Here is a 15,412-nt window from a genome sequence, read left to right as displayed (position 1 = left end):
TGGAGAAAACTGTAAAAATAATGGCTGTAAACAATGGCTGTCAGGTTCTCTCTCTCTCTCTCTCTCTCTCTCTCTCTCTCTCTCTCTCTCTCTCTCTCTCTCTCTCTCTCTCTCTCTCTCTCTCTCTCTCTCTCTCTCTCTCTCTCTCTCTCTCTCTCTCTCTCTCTGTCCGTCTCTCTCTCTGTCCGTCTCTCTCTCTCTCTGTCCGTCTCTCTCTCTCTCTGTCCGTCTCTCTCTCTCTCTGTCCGTCTCTCTCTCTATCTCTCTCTCTCTCTCACACACACACACAAGGCTCCACCACTGGTTTTTGCCAACCTCGGCGAGACCTTCACTGTTTTTACCACGTAAATCGTTCCGTCAAGATACAACGGAGAACACTCGACCATTAAGGTTTTTCAGAGAGAGACGGAGATGGGAAGGAAAGACGCACGTTTCTGTTCATGCTTGTGTTGAAACGTTTCATCCTTTCGAGTTTTAAATCATGCAGAGAGAGAAGTAGCCCCAGTGTAAGTTTTAACTCAATAAAAACCTGTTTAGGATGAAACGTCTAATAAAGCACTATCTAATGCGAAACGTTGTCCAATAAAGCAGCGTTTAAGACGAAGCGTCGCCTAATAAAGCAATATTTAGAACGAAACGTAGTTCAGTAAAGCAGTCAATATTTAGGACGATACGTTGCCAAGTAACGCAGTACTTACGACAAAACGTCATGTTTTAAACAACTATTTAGTCCAACTGTCGTCTAATATAACACTCTACAGTATGATAAGTTGCCTGCTATAACACCATTCACAACAAAACGTCGACCAGTAAAGCATTATTTTAGACAAAACGTCGTCCAATGAAGCACTATTTTAGACCGAAACATCGTATAATACAAGAAATCTTGCTAGTTAACGGAGACAAGACTAAATGTAAACATTGCCAGATGGACCACTGTAACACCTGGCACTGTTATGTAGTGGTATACGATAAAATTAATGAATTCAGAGACAACTCACACACACTGTTTACGAAATGTCAAGGTACTTCATCCGCAGTGGTATATTATCAACAGTTCTGAAAAAATACCCTGACTTTGCCCACTGTAAAAACTCATAATCACCTCAGCGTGTCGGAATTTAACCATCCCTTGCTAAAAATCTAAGATGATATAAATGATTAAAAAACACATGTAAGTTACACTAATTCGTGTCTACATAAATAATTTATTACGACTGTAACCAGATATAAACGTGTAAATAGTTCATTACCACTGTAACTTGTTACAGAGGCACATAATAGGTCCAGTCCCTGGGCTCATTATGTGCCTCTAATGTTCTGACTACCTCCCACAAGATAGGTAAGAGGTGCATAATCAAGATACTACAGTAGCTCAGCTATGAATCACACAGGTCTAATAAAAGCCTGTCTTATATTTGCTAAGGTCGATAGTATTACATTCAGATCCACAGATCCACACACACATACACAGAGTGGACTTAGTAGCGACCAGCGAAGAGGTGGGACCAGGAACTGTGAATCGACCTCTGCAGTAACATATAGGTGAGTTCACACACACACACTTACCACAATCTTCAACACATCCCTGGAAACTGGGCAACTACCTGAGGTATGGAAGACGGCAAATGTAGTTCCCATTTTTAAAAAAGGAGACAGAAAAGAGGCACTAAACTATAGACCTGTGTCATTGACGTGTATAGTATGCAAAATTATGGAGAAGATTATCAGGAGGAGAGTGGTGGAGCACCTGGAACGGAACAAGAGTATAAATGCCAACCAGCACGGATTCATGGAAGGCAAATCCTGTGTCACAAACCTTCTCAAGTTTTATGATAAAGTAACAGAAGTAAGACACGAGAGAGAGGGGTGGGTTGATTGCATCTTCTTGGACTGCAAGAAGGCCTTTGACACAGTTCCTCACAAGAGATTAGTGAAGAAGCTAGAGAATCAGGCGATTATAACAGGAAGGGCACTGCAATGGATCAGAGAATACCTGACAGGGAGGCAACAACAAGTCATGGTACGTGATGAGGTATCACAGTGGGCACCTGTGACGAGCGGGGTCCCACAGGGGTCGCTCCTAGGACCAATGCTATTTTTGGTATATGTGAACGACATGATGGAAGGATTAGACTCAGAAGTGTCCCTGTTCGCAGATGATGTGAAGTTAATGAGGAGAATTAAATCAGATGAGGATCAGGCAGGACTTCAAAGAGACCTGGACAGACTGGACACCTGGTCCAGCAACTGGCTTCTCGAATTTAACCACGCCAAATACAAAGTAATGAAGATCGGGGATGGGCACACAAGACCGCAGACGGAGTATAGGCTAAGTGGCCAAAGACTGCAAACCTCGCTCAAGGAGAAAGATCTTGGGGTGAGTATAACACCGAGCATGTCTCCGGAAGCACACATCAACCAGATAACTGCTGTGATGAATGGTTTGAAAAACCGACAAGTTGAAGATTGAGACACTTATGCAGCATATGGGAATCTTTATTCAGGAAACGTTTCGCCACACAGTGGCTTCATCAGTCCAATACAAAGAGGAAGGCGTAAGGAGAGGAGGAGAATGAGGTAATCAGTCCCACAACACATCGACTCCAGGTTGAGGGACTGATTACCTCATTCTCCTCCTCTCCTTACGCCTTCCTCTTTGTATTGGACTGATGAAGCCACTGTGTGGCGAAACGTTTCCTGAATAAAGATTCCCATATGCTGCATAAGTGTCTCAATCTTCAGATAACTGCTGCAGCATATGGGCGCCTGGCAAACCTGAGAACAGCGTTCCAATACCTTAGTAAGGAATCGTTCAAGGCACTGTACACCGTGTGCGTCAGGCCCATACTGGAGTATGCAGCACCTGTTTGGAACCCGCACTTGATCAAGTACGTCAAGAAATTAGAGAAAATGCAAAGTGAAGAAATTAGGACACATGTGCAACATCTGGGTATCTTTATTGTAGACGTTTCGCCATCCAGTGGCTTTATCAATACAAATTCCAGGACATAACTTGAAGATAGTAGAACTATGTACAGAAGATGAGGTAATCAGTCCCTCAACCTAGGAGTAGGTGCGAAGAACACCGTAGTCGTGGAGATTCTGAAGCAGAAGCAAGGCGCCTGACGCTTATATACTAACGTCAGGTGGAAATAGGACGGGTGGCAGACGAGGGCATAGTCACTGGTAGGGGGATTCCCCAGTGGAAGTAGGTCCTACCCAATGAGATGGGTTAGTTGTAGTAGTAGTTGTCGTAGTCGTGAAGGTTATGTACATGTCCTCAGAATCAAGATTCCATGGTGCTGCAGTGTCTTCGCACGTCGCACCTACTCCTAGGTTGAGGGACTAATTGCCTCATCTTCTGTACATAGTTCTACTATCTTCAAGTTATGTCCTGGAATTTGTATTGATAAAGCCACTGGATGGCGAAACGTCTACAATAAAGATACCCAGATGTTGCACATGTGTCTTAATTTCATCTTGTCGGTATTGTATACCATTCTTATACAACTACAGAAAGTGCAAAGGTTTGCGACAAGGTTAGTTACAGAGCTAAGGGGAATTTCCTATGAAGTAAAGTTAAGAGAAATCGGCCTGACGACACTGGAGGACAGGAGGGTCAGGGGAGACATGATAACGACATATAAAATACTGCGCGGAATAGACAAGGTGGACAAAGACAGGATGTTCCAGGGAGGGGACACAGAAACAAGAGGTCACAATTGGAAGTCGAAGACTCAGATGAGTCAAAGGTATGTTAGAAAGTATTTCTTCAGTCATAGAGTTGTCAGGCAGTGGAATAGCCTGGAAAGTGACGTAGTGGAGGCGGGAACTATACATAGTTTTAAGACGAGGTTTGATAAAGCTCATGGAGCAGGGAAAGAGAGGACCCAGTAGCAACCAGTGAAGAGGCGGGGCCAGGAGCTAAGAATCGACCCCTGCAACCACAAATAGGTGAGTACAAATAGGTGAGTACACACACACACATCAACCAGATAACTGCTGCAGCATACGGGCGCCTGGCAAACCTGAGAATAGCGTTCCGATACTTTAGTAAGGAATCGTTTAAGACACTGTACACTTTGTACATCAGGCCCATACTGGAGTATGCAGCTCCAGTTTGGAACCCACACCTGGTCAAACACGTCAAGAAATTAGAGAAAGTGCAAAGGTTTGCAACAAGGCTAGTTCCGGAGCTCAGGTGTATGTCCTACGAAGTAAGGTTGAGGGAAATCGGACTGACGACATTGGAGGACAGGCGGATCAGGGGAGACATGATAACGACATACAAAATACTGCGTGGAATAGATAAGGTAGATAGACAGGTTGTTCCAGAGAGGGGACACAGAAACAAGGACTCACAATTGGAAGCTAAAGATTCGGACGAGTCATAGTGATATTAGGAAGTATTTCTTCAGTCATAGAGTCGTCAGGAAGTGGAATAGCCTAACAAGTGATATAGTGGAAGCATGAACCATACATAGCTTTAAGACGAGGTATGACAAAGATCTGGAACCAGAGAGAGAGAGAGGACCAAGTAGCGATCAGTGGAGAGGCGGGGCCAGGAGTTGTGTCTCGACCCCTGCAACCACAATTAGGTGAGTACACACACACACACACACACACACACACACACACACACACACACACTCGGGGCCAGGAGCTAGGACTCGACCCCTGCAACCACAAATAGGTGAGTACACACACACACGGGAGAGTAGACCTAATGGCGACCAACGAAGAGGCGGAGTCCAGGAGCTGTGACTCGACCCCTGCATAGGTGAGTACACACAACACACACTCACACACACTCACACACTCACACACTCACACACACACGCACACACACGACTATTTTTGCAACACTAAACAGCAATAACATTGCTGTTATTATAGCCTTAACGCATTACGGTTCTCACCCCATCAAGCGTAACTCCATTATCACATTTTGAAACCAATTTCCAGCCCAGAAGTAATTGAGATCAATTACAAAACGATGCAGAAAGTTATAGTTTTAAAACACTTAATGACCCGAGGGAAAAAAAATCGCTGGAGTTCACGGCATTTCTTACCGCTCACCAGGACTCGACCCTGCAATCACATATAAGTGAGTACACACATACACAAGGTGGAAAGAGACAGGTTGTTCTAGAGGCGGGAAACAGGAGCGCTAGGGCAGTGTAAAACGTGAATGAATCACAGGGGTGTTAGGAAGTATTTCTTCAGCCTTAGAGTGGTCAGGAAGTGGAATGATTTGGACAGTGGAGTGTTAGAGGTTGAATCCATTCAGAGCTTTAACAATAGAGAGTGAACCTAGTTACCTACATCCTATTCTCACTATTTCACTTACCCTTTCCTTCCCCATTCCCTTATCTCCCCTTCCCTTTCCTTACCACCCCATCCATCTCTTCCCTCCCTTGTTAGGTAAGACACATATGCAACAGTTAGGTATCTTTATTTCGAAACGTTTCGCCTACACAGTAGGCTTCTTCAGTCGAGTACAGAAAAGTTGATAGAAGCAGAAGATACTTGAAGACGATGTAATCAGTCCATCACCCTTAAAGTTTTGAGGTGGTCAGTCCCTCAGTCTGGAGAAGAGCATTGTTCCGTTGTCTGAAACAATATGAAGTTGAAGTGACAGGATGGAGCCTTTATATAGTGCCAGGAGGTGAGACGTAGGTTGCTTTGGGAGGGCAGGTCCCTCTCAAACCCAGCCGTTCTCACTAGTAGAGGTCGAAGTTGATGGTCTGTACCAAGATACCCTTGTGTTGCAGTGTCTGACAGAATGAACATTAAAATGGTATAAAATACCGACAGATTGTTAGGTAAGACACATATGCAACAGTTAGGTATCTTTATTTCGAAACGTTTCGCCTACACAGTAGGCTTCTTCAGTCGAGTACAGAAAAGTTGATAGAAGCAGAAGATACTTGAAGACGATGTAATCAGTCCATCACCCTTAAAGTTTTGAGGTGGTCAGTCCCTCAGTCTGGAGAAGAGCATTGTTCCGTTGTCTGAAACAATATGAAGTTGAAGTGACAGGATGGAGCCTTTATATAGTGCCAGGAGGTGAGACGTAGGTTGCTTTGGGAGGGCAGGTCCCTCTCAAACTTTGGGAGGGACCTGCCCTCCCAAAGCAACCTACGTCTCACCTCCTGGCACTATATAAAGGCTCCATCCTGTCACTTCAACTTCATATTGTTTCAGACAACGGAACAATGCTCTTCTCCAGACTGAGGGACTGACCACCTCAAAACTTTAAGGGTGATGGACTGATTACATCGTCTTCAAGTATCTTCTGCTTCTATCAACTTTTCTGTACTATAAAGGCTCCATCCTGTCACTTCCTAACAATCTGTCGGTATTTTATACCATTTTAATGTTCATTCTGTCAGACACTGCAACACAAGGGTATCTTGGTACGGAACAACTTCAACTGACTCTTCTCCAACAATCTGACCATGTCAGACACTGCAGGGGCTCCATCCTGTCACTTCAACTTCATATTGTTTCAGACAACGGAACAATGCTCTTCTCCAGACTGAGGGACTGACCACCTCAAAACTTTCTTCAAGTATCTTCTGCTTCTAAGGGTGATGGACTGATTACATCGTCTTCAAGTATCTTCTGCTTCTATCAACTTTTCTGTACTCGACTGAAGAAGCCTACTGTGTAGGCGAAACGTTTCGAAATAAAGATACCTAACTGTTGCATATGTGTCTTACCTAACAATCTGTCGGTATTTTATACCATTTTAATGTTCATTCTGTCAGACACTGCAACACAAGGGTATCTTGGTACAGACCATCAACTTCGACCTCTACTAGTGAGAACGGCTGGGTTTGAGAGGGACCTGCCCTCCCAAAGCAACCTACGTCTCACCTCCTGGCACTATATAAAGGCTCCATCCTGTCACTTCAACTTCATATTGTTTCAGACAACGGAACAATGCTCTTCTCCAGACTGAGGGACTGACCACCTCAAAACTTTAAGGGTGATGGACTGATTACATCGTCTTCAAGTATCTTCTGCTTCTATCAACTTTTCTGTACTCGACTGAAGAAGCCTACTGTGTAGGCGAAACGTTTCGAAATAAAGATACCTAACTGTTGCATATGTGTCTTACCTAACAATCTGTCGGTATTTTATACCATTTTAATGTTCATTCTGTCAGACACTGCAACACAAGGGTATCTTGGTACAGACCATCAACTTCGACCTCTACTAGTGAGAACGGCTGGGTTTGAGAGGGACCTGCCCTCCCAAAGCAACCTACGTCTCACCTCCTGGCACTATATAAAGGCTCCATCCTGTCACTTCAACTTCATATTGTTTCAGACAACGGAACAATGCTCTTCTCCAGACTGAGGGACTGACCACCTCAAAACTTTAAGGGTGATGGACTGATTACATCGTCTTCAAGTATCTTCTGCTTCTATCAACTTTTCTGTACTCGACTGAAGAAGCCTACTGTGTAGGCGAAACGTTTCGAAATAAAGATACCTAACTGTTGCATATGTGTCTTACCTAACAATCTGTCGGTATTTTATACCATTTTAATCTTCCCTCCCTTCCCCGTTTCCTCCCCTCCCCTCCCATCTCGTCATGCTCTCATGATAACCAACGAAAAAAATATATGAAAAGGGGCAGCAGGTGTAAGGGAGAATGCGCAGTGTTTCCACTCGTCCCAGGATCTGACACGGGTCCTTCAGTTGAGCTGAATAACTGTTTCAATTCAACAGGGTGGTTGCAGGATGATACCATCAACGTACATACACTATATATAAGATATATATATATATATATATATATATATATATATATATATATATATATATATATCTCAGGCTCTGATCCACCATGAGGTATGGTCACAGACCGGGCCGCGGGGGGCGTTGACCCCGGGAACTCTCTCCAGGTAAACTCCAGGTATATATATATATATATATATATATATATATATATATATATATATATATATATATATATATATATATATATATATATATATAAACTGTAGCTTGCTCGAAATGCTCCGTATGGTTTTTCTGCATGCACAACTATATGTTACCCTACCCATGTCTGTACAAACATTGTATCATGCCCAAATAAAATATGATCACTATTATTATTTGTCAAACTTGTATGTATTGAATACAAAATATCATGTCTTCCTGAGAAGCAATGTGCATTATTTGATTTGCAAAACCTAAGGGGAATAAATTGCAATGTATTTTTCGAGCATGTTATTTGTAGCATCATCATTGTTGATTATCATACAATTTTTATATTGTGTTTTTAATTTATTGTTGGGCCCCTCCCAGCAGCCATGGAGTCAATGTTACACAGAAAACCTAAGTAAAGATGATAAAGGGACACTCAAATAAAGTTGAATCTTGCGACTATTCTTTATTTTATGTTGATTAATGTTAAATGTTTTTATATATTAATTAATTTGTTCGTATGTTTTTGGTAAAAAATATGGGGAAGGATGTAGAGGAATGTGGATGCAGTCCTGAGACACCTCTTCCCAACTCTGGAGGTAGAGTGTATTGTAAGACATAACATTGGTGGTGTTGCTGAATTGTCAAGGTAATCGTTTGAAGGGCTTGGTGGGGAAGATCATTATGGCAGGGCAGTGTGAGGTAACGGGCAATTATGAGTAGAAATTTTGTAGAAGCAATGAGGGAAGGTGAAGGGGATGCTCTCTTGTCGATAGATCGGAGAGGAGCTTGCGACTCAGTTTTAAGAAGTACACTAGGGAGTGTTGTGGAGTCTCCGGATTTTGGGATGAGGTCATGGAATACGGGCCCACTTTATGCGGTAAAAAATGAGTTAGGTGCCTATTAATGAGTGGTTGAGATGTACAGTAAGGATAGGTAAGGGATATCGTCATAGTTATTCAGTGTCCTGTGTCTTATTCAGAGTCAAAGATTTATTTACACATGATACAACATTTTTACAGAAGTAGGAGACATTTAGTTGTGCATGCAGAAAGCCCATAGTTATGCAGAGCATTTGTTTCCAGCTCTCATTTTGTTGTATAGTGAGGAGTGAACTGTGATCCATAACGTATGGGAGGGAAGGAGAAGGAAGGGTGTATCCAGCAGCAGTGAGTTATGTCGATGACAGTACTTCTGCCTCGGAGAATCTTCTCATTTCGATATATTGGGAGCCATGGTGAGTGTCATCGCAGAGGCGACTGGGTTGAGTGCCACCGAGACAATGGCATGGGTTTTGTGGCTAGGGTTATAGACCAACAGGGCGGAGTGGGATTGTTCTTTCATAAAGGGCCAGGTGAAACTTTGAAAGTATGTGAAATACATTATGCAAGGCACGAGGGGCTTGAGTGGAGGGCGAATTGAGAGAATGTTACTGAGCGTGTATGCAATCGACTGAGGATTCCAGGGCAGTGGCTGCTCAGTCTCACAAAAGTTAATTGTTTTGTAGCTAACATTTGTCCTTTAACGGGTGGTTTTAAAGAAGATTCAGACGGAGGTTTTTGGATTTGTGTGGGAACAAGATGCGAAGGATTAATGAGGTTGATTACCTTGCGTGTGAGGCAGGTGGATGAGGGATATTTGACCTACGTTGAAGAGTGTTGTCCTTGCGTGAGGCGGTACAGCGGTGCACAGTACATTGAAGGTTAGGTTAGGTAAGGTTTGTCAGGAACCAGGACAAGTGTCTCCTGACGCGGGTCTTAGATGATGACCCGCCATTAGAGCTTTTGGTCATCTGGCCGAGGCCTTCCGCTGGCTTACCTGTCCACCCCTTTAAAAATTATGGTCAGGGTTATAACCATTTCTTCTAGTACATTCAAGAATAGTGTTGAGGGTTTATATTTTCAAATGCGGGACGAATTTAGAGGGGCAGGATTATTATTATTATTATAATCAAAAAGAAGCGCTAAGCCACAAGGGCTATACAGCGCTGCATAGAGGGACAGGAGATGAGAGACTGTTTGAATCTAAAGAGGACCTTGGTTTTTTTTTTCGCCGGTATTCTCCCGGCCCGGGTCTTTTCCAAGTAGTGGTGACCCGGCCTTGATAACGGTGTGGAAGTCAGAGGGAGCGCCACTCAGGACGTTGTATGGGTTGTTAATGCACGAAGCAAGGTCACCAGTCGAATATATAATTATCTCAGGCACTACGGTTTATATGGAGATGCCAGTGACAAAATGCAAATTATATGGACAGAGACAGAGCCATACACTGGAACACATTTTCTTAGTGTCCACACATACAACATTTCGGAGACACATCCATGTAAATCTTACGGGATATTGCAAATCACGTTATCAATAGTAAGTTTATTTAGGTACAGGTACACATAAGTACAATTATCATACATAGCAACATATGTGTAAATTACCTAAGATAACCCAAAAAGTCAGACAAAGTGACTTACTTCCATTGGAGTCCTTGTAATATCTTATTATTTCGAATAGATGAACAAACTGAATTTAAAGAAACTACAACCCAATAATCACTAATGTTTCAGTGGTAATAAGATTTTTTTTTTTTTGGAGATTGTATCTCCATATTTTATTGAGTATATTAGCTATATGAAGAGACTGGAATAAATTTAATGGCTATAGCACATTTTTTTGTGATGTAACAATGCCTGGTGGGATCTGATAGACACTATGTCACCTGTGTATTTTTTTTTTTTGCTCTACCGGTGAATTATGGTTCCAAGTATGTATTAATATTATTTTTTTTTTTTTAATATTTAAGTTTTCGAAATATTCCCCTCTTACCCATGGGAGGGGAGGGGATAGGGGAAGGATGTTTATGTTTAAGTTCCCTCATCTTTTATAAATCCGTCTGATTAAGGCAATACAATACTAAAAAAATAGTTTCGGCAATATTCTGAAAAAACAGAGTTAAGAAAACTATTTGAACATCTTGAACAATAAATAAGAGAATAAAGATTTACACATCAGCTCCCTCATTCACCAAACCCGTTCAGGCACCTCAACAAAATACCTCAAGATTCCCGTATTTCCTTTCAGCAGTAACGATGAAGACACTGCCAAGACGACGGCTCCATCTTGAACTTACTTAATGTTAAAAATACTTGGAGGTGCCGGGGATTGAACCCGGGACTTCTCACATGCGAAGCGAGCACTCTACCTCTGAGTTACACCCCCACCACTTCTTAACACTTTTTATGCTACACTTACGTTTCACAATAACACATTTATTACACTTTATTTCCATTTTATAGGGATGTAGGTTTATTTTGGTACAGTTCTACTTAATTCTTGGATGATTGTAATTGTCCTACATAGTAAGATAGATGTCTAAATTATCTAGAATAACTCCAAAATAATCAAACTGACTTACTTACTTCTACTGGGTAAGTTTATTGAGATGTCAGGTACACATAAACAGATAAATAATGTATCATACATACCAACATATATGTACATTACCTAGGATAACCCCCCCCAAAAAAAAAAAAAAAACAGAGTGACTTATTTCCACTGAGGTCCTCGGGAAGGTGGTGATAATATGTATATATGATGTTAAGCCACATACCAATGGAAATAAATAATGTTGTCTGACTTTTTTTTTTGGTGTTATCCTAGGTAATTTACACATATATTACTATTTATTTATATATTACTATGTATAACAATTTGTATAACTGTATTTATGTGTACCTGTACCTATAAAAATACATAAACTTTCTTACATTTCATATCTGAGAACATTTTCTGAGGTGAAATATACAGGAAGGACACAGTAGAAATGAATAATAATTCTGCAAGTATATAAATTTTCATTTATACTTTCCATATATAACATACAAAGTTTTTATTTAGGATTTTGCTACATAACAATCATATATTATTGATCTATTTTACATAATTTGTACAGTGATCTTGTTAAGATGTTATGATACAAGTTTATTATGTAGATGTAACCTTGTATAACAGTGAAGTTAATGATATTATTATTATTGTTTATAGTAACAGTAATAGTGGTAGTAGTAGTAATAGTGTTAGTAGTAGTAGTACTTGTGGTAGTAGTAGTATCAGTGGTAGTAATAGTAGAAGTAACAATGGTAGTAATAGTGGTAGTAGTAATAGTGGTAGTAACAGTAATAGTGATAGTAGTAGTAATAGTGGTAGTAGTAGTTATAGTGGTAGTAGTAGTAATAGTAGTAGTAATAGTGGTAGTAGTAGTTATAGTGGTAGTAGTAGTAATAGTAGTAGTAATAGTGGTAGTAGTAGTTATAGTGGTAGTAGTAGTAGTACTTGTGGTAATAATAGTGGTAGTAGTAGTAGCACTTGTGGTAGTAATAGTGGTAGTAGTAGTAATAGTGGTAGTAGTAGCTACAGTGGTAGCAGTAGTTATAGTGGTAGTAGTAGTAGTAGTACTTGTGGTAATAATAGTGGTAGTAGTAGTAGCACTTGTGGTAGTAATAGTGGTAGTAGTAGTAGTAATAGTGGTAGTAGTAGTAGTAATAGTGGTAGTAACAGTAATAGTGGTAGTAGTAGTAATAGTGGTAGTAGTAGTAGTACTTGTGGTAGTAGTAGTATCAGTGGTAGTAATAGTGGTAGTAGTAGTAGTAGTAAGTGGTAGTAGTAGTAGTACTTGTGGTAGTAATAGTGGTAGTAGTAGTAACAGTGGTAGTAGTAGTAGTACTTGTGGTAGTAATAGTGGTAGTAGTAGTAACAGTGGTAGTAGTAGTGGTACTTGTGGTAGTAGTAGTAGTAACAGTGGTAGCAATAGTGGTGGTAGTAGTAGTAACAGTGGTAGTAATAGTGGTTGTAGTAGTAACAGTGGTAGTAGTAGTAACAATGGTAGTAGTAGTAACAGTGGTAGTAATATTGGTTGTAGCAGTAACAGTGGTAGTAGTAGTAACAGTGGTAGTAATAGTGGTTGTAGTAGTAACAGTGGTAGCAATAGTGGTGGTAGTAGTAGTAGTAACAGTGGTAGTAAGTGGTGGTAGTAGTAACAGTGGTGGTAGTAGTAACAGTGGTGGTAGTAGCAACAGTGGTGGTAGTAGCAACAGTGGTGGTAGTAGTAATAGCGGTTGTAGTAGTAACAGTGGTGGTAGTAGCAACAGTGGTGGTAGTAGTAACAGTGGTGGTAGTAGTAACAGTGGTGGTAGTAGTAACAGTGGTAGTAGTAGTAACAGTGGTAGTAATAGTGGTAGTAGTAGTAATAATAGCAGTAGTAGTAATAATAGTAGTATTTAGGCTTCATACATAAGTGTAGATAAGTTTAAACTTTTGCAATAATTTAGTATAGTGCTTGATGTAGAATTTTACCTTTGATTATTGTTTTGACTATCGGGTTATCCAAGGTTACATCTACATTTTGAACTATTTCTGCATGTCCGCATTATATATGAGAAATTGGAGCTGGAGATTTTGTCCAGGTAGTCGGGAACTATACGCAGGAAGGAATACATATAAATGACCTCATAGGGGACAGGAGCCATAGTAGGGAAACAAGTGTAGTCAAAGATAAGATAAAACCAATATTGCAAACTAGAAATACCGCAGGAAATAGCAAACAAGAGGACTCCACTAGCAATAGTGAGGATATATTACCTAAAACAACTGGTGGGAGCTCCATTGTTGGTGCTAGGGAGGATAGAAGTAAGACAGGGAAACATGCACCAACAGGGAATACAGTCACAGAAACCCAAGGCAAACGGAAACCAAGCCTGTGCACATACTATGCACTTGGTATCTGCTGGCATGGGAAATCTGGAAAAACAGATGGGACGTGCAACTATGACCACCCTAGAAAATGCCATGCCCATATGACAACAGGAAAATGCAAACTCCCTTCCTGTAAGCTTTTTCACCCTGAACTGTGTACCTCTTCAGTACAGGAAAGACTGTGCTATAACTTAAATTGCCAGGCATACCATCTAAAGGGGACAAAAAGATACAAAACATCCAGGCCATGGGAAAACCTGAGTAGCCACAGCCACTCAAGAGGGAGAGGTTTTTTAGTGCCAGGAAGGAAAAAAAACTGGCAGGAAATGGCAGAAATCGTACACCAAATCCAGTCATTCCTGGAGTAGAACCACAGTCGATGGCCTCCACTCCAAACCAACAGATACAGATACTAATGCCGGAAAAAAAATCCCATCCCCAGTACCAACAATACCACCAGTCCGATAACATTCTTCTTGGCAAATATACAGGGTCTAAAGCCAGCAACAAACAACAAAATACCTTTCATCCGTGGACTGCTTGCAGAGGCAAAGGCAATGTTTCACTGAGACCAACATAAAGGATCACATGGACAACGAAATATGGATCCCAGGTTACAACCTATACAGATGTGACAGAGTGAACAGGCAAAAGGGAGGGGGGGTTGGCCTGTACATAGCAGAGTCACTTGTTTGCACAGAACTGCTTAATGCCTCAAATGATGTAGTGGAAGTTTTAGCAGTAAAGGTCGAGAACCAAAACCTAGTCATTGTGGTAGTCTACAAGCCTCCGGATGCAACATCCCAGCAATTCCAGGAACAGCTGTTAAAAATTGACCACTGTCTGGAAAATCTTCCAGCTCCTGCACCCAACATCTTGCTCCTGGGGGATTTCAACTTAAGGCACCTAAAATGGAGGAATATAGCAAATAATATTGTTGCAGTAATAACACCAGGAGGCAGCTCTGATGAAAACTCACACTCACACGAGCTTTTAAATCTCTGCACAAAATTCAATTTAAACCAGCAAATAATAGAGCCTACTAGACTGGAGAATACGCTAGACCTCATCTTCACTAACAATGATGATCTGATAAGAAATGTCACCATATCAAAAACAATATACTCAGATCACAACATAATTGAGGTTCAGACATGTATGCGTGGAGCCCCAGACCGACATAATGAGATTAGTCACGAGGGAGCATTCACCAAATTCAACTTCAATAACAAAAACATAAAGTGGGACCAAGTAAACCAATTCCTAACCGATATAAGCTGGAAAGATATACTAAGCAACACAGGCCCCAACTTATGCCTAGAACAGATTAACTCGGTGGCACTCGATGTTTGCACAAGGCTTATTCCTCTAAGAAAAAGGAGGAGTAGATGTAAAATAGAAAGAGACAGGCGCTCCCTTTACAGGCGACGGAAAAGAATAACAGAGCGGCTAAAAGAGGTCAATATATCTGAAATGCGTAGGGAGACACTGGTCAGAGAAATAGCAAGCATCGAACTTAAGCTAAAAGAATCCTTTAGGAGTCAGGAATCGCGGGAAGAACTAAAAGCCATAAATGAAATCGAAAGAAACCCAAAGTATTTCTTCTCCTATGCCAAATCAAAATCGAGAACAACGTCCAGTATTGGGCCCCTACTTAAACAAGATGGGTCCTACACAGATGACAGCAAGGAAATGAGTGAGCTACTCAAGTCCCAGTATGACTCA

General features: G+C 41.2%; 1 non-coding gene across 1 annotated transcript; it reads right to left on the bottom strand.

Moving 5' to 3' along the window:
- Nucleotides 1-11,083: 11,083 nt before the first annotated feature.
- TRNAA-CGC (transfer RNA alanine (anticodon CGC)) lies at nucleotides 11,084-11,155 on the bottom strand. Its single transcript has one exon. It is a non-coding gene; the product is annotated as a tRNA-Ala (tRNA).
- Nucleotides 11,156-15,412: the final 4,257 nt, after the last annotated feature.

The sequence above is a fragment of the Cherax quadricarinatus genome, chromosome 41 (genome assembly GCF_038502225.1).
Source record: "Cherax quadricarinatus isolate ZL_2023a chromosome 41, ASM3850222v1, whole genome shotgun sequence".
Classification (NCBI taxonomy): Eukaryota; Metazoa; Arthropoda; class Malacostraca; order Decapoda; family Parastacidae; genus Cherax; species Cherax quadricarinatus.
The sequence above is the reverse complement of the archived record's forward strand: the minus strand, read 5'-3'. Positions and strand labels throughout refer to the sequence as shown.